Raw genomic sequence first — 2,526 nt, 5'->3', positions numbered from 1 at the left:
TGAGCTTAAGTGTTGCACGTGCAGAGGCTATTTGTGGAGTTGAACGCCAGTTTTTGTGCCAGTTTGGGCGTTCAACTCTGGTTTTGGATCCTTTTCTGGCGCTGGACGCTAGATTTGGGTAGAAAGCTGGCGTTGAACGCCTGTTTACGTCGTCAATTCTTGGCCAAAGTATGGACTATTATATATTGCTGGAAAGCCCTGGATGTCTACTTTCCAACGCAATTGGAAGCGCGCCATTTTGAGTTCTGTAGCTCCAGAAAATTCATTTTGAGTGCAGGGAGGTCAGAATCCAACAGCATCAGCAGTCCTTTTTCAACCTCTGAATTTGATTTTTGCTCAAGTCCCTCAATTTCAGCCAGAAAATACCTGAAATCACAGAAAAACACACAAACTCATAGTGAAGTCCAGAAATGTGAATTTAACACAAAATCTATTAAAAACATCCCTAAAAGTAACTAGATCCTACTAAAAACATACTAAAAACAATGTCAAAAAGCGTATAAATTATCCGCTCATCATCAGGACAATCATCATTGAATAAATCAATATAAAAAGCAGATGCCATTTGTTCTAAAGCAAGTTTATTAGACACACAGTTACCGTCATGATCTTGGAGGGACTCTATTTTGTTCTTCCTTCTCCTTGCCATGGTGGATCCATGAAAGTATTTTGTGTTGCGATCCCTGCACTGAATCCACTTGAATCTTGACTTTGAAACCACAGAATTTCTTCTTGAGCCAGAATCTCTTCATACTCTCTCCAAATGTTAGCCTGAAGCTCATGGAGATATGAAGAATTGTTGATCTGTAATTTATTTGAAATTCCTTGTAACCTGCGCAAAATCTTACTCTTTCTTCTAAGAATATTTCCAAACACATCAATATTCCATTTTTTAGGCTTGTCCTAAAAGCATTCAGACGGTTATTCCAAGAATCTTGTATTTTCCAGTTACTATTAACCATATGGGTAAAATCCGGATGTGATAGCCAGGCTGCTTGAAACCTGAAAGGGCATATTTGTTTGCTCTCTTGTCGATCATTTGCTAAGTGGAGACATAAGGGGGAGTGGTCCGATTTGAAGCTAGGCAAGTGTTTGATGTGAGCAGTAGGGAAAATAATCTGCCAATCAAGATTGCTTAAGCCACGGTCGAGTCTCTCAACCAAGTTTCCACGCTTCCAAGTAAACGGCTATCTCGATTATCCCAAATCAAGAAGGCCATAATAAGATACGCAGGCTTGAAAATCAGAGCATGCTCCTCTGCTGTTGCTATTGGACCCACCATGACGCTCATGATCATGTAACAGGGCATTAAAGTCTCCAATAAGGCACCACGGCAAGTTAATCTCATTGTGTATCGATCTAATATCATCCCACAGGTAGTTTCGATTAATTCTCTGGGGACTGCCGTAAATCGCTGTTAAAAGCCAGTACGGCGAGGACCCAGACTTGACTTTCATATGCACCATCTGAGAATTGTGAGCATGAATATCAACTTTCCATTTGCTTCTATCCCATAGATACCAAATACCACCAGATTGACCTCTTGCTTCCTCAATAAAATGACCATCGAAACCCATTTTTTTTCAAACTGCTTCACCTCGTTGCCCACTAATATGGGTTTCTAATAAAATGCAGAAACTAGCATTAAACTCCTTTTTGATATCTCTGATGAGGGTAGAGAAGGCCTTTTCCCCCGCACCTCTACAATTCCAGGCTATAAAATTCATGAATAACTAGACAAGGAAAGATAGAGGGTAACTAACCCATTATTGAACCTAGGCAGACGCCCCCGTGCCCATCACTTGATGAGTGTACCACCACATCCTCCATGAGTTGATCAGGTGGCTTTTCCTCTGAATTTTTTGGATTCCTGCTATCAGGAGATGGACCTCTCTCTTTTGCAATCTGGCCAGGAACTTGGGTGAAGAAACTATTTGTCACAACATGTGATTCCATGAACTTTTCATGTGTTTTGGATTCTTTGTAGATCTTTCACTGCTCCTTTTGGATTCTTCTCATGTCTTCAAGCATTTCAAGTTCCATGGCTGCAACATTAGGATCCCTGGAAGAGAAAATTCCATGTTTTGAAATTGCCAATTGGGGATCCGAAGTGGCATGTTCTTGTTTGGTTTTCTTAAAAGAAACCTTGGGTCCTTTTTCAACTTTAGTGGGCCTATCTTTTATAAGTGTGCCTTTTTTACTCACCTTCCCAGCTCCTTGTTTTAAGATCTTGTCATGGGCTTTTGTGGATGGCCCATTTTCCTTTTGTTTTGCTTGCTGATTGGTCCCATTTTTCATAGTGCTTGGTTGGTCATTTCCTTTAGATTTGTTATTGCCATGCAATCCTTGCATATCATCTAAACCTTCCTCCAATAGAACATTGAATCTGGAGTTTGATTCTTCTCCTTGGGTAGCGCTATTATATTCTCCTTCCATATTATTCAAGGATTTCTTACCATAATAATTACTCTTTTGGTTAGTCGCATATCTCTCTAATTTTCTTCTAAATTGCTTCCTTACCATCAT

Source organism: Arachis ipaensis, chromosome B01 (genome assembly GCF_000816755.2).
Source record: "Arachis ipaensis cultivar K30076 chromosome B01, Araip1.1, whole genome shotgun sequence".
NCBI classification, from domain to species: Eukaryota; Viridiplantae; Streptophyta; class Magnoliopsida; order Fabales; family Fabaceae; genus Arachis; species Arachis ipaensis.
Note: the sequence above shows the minus strand (reverse complement) of the source record.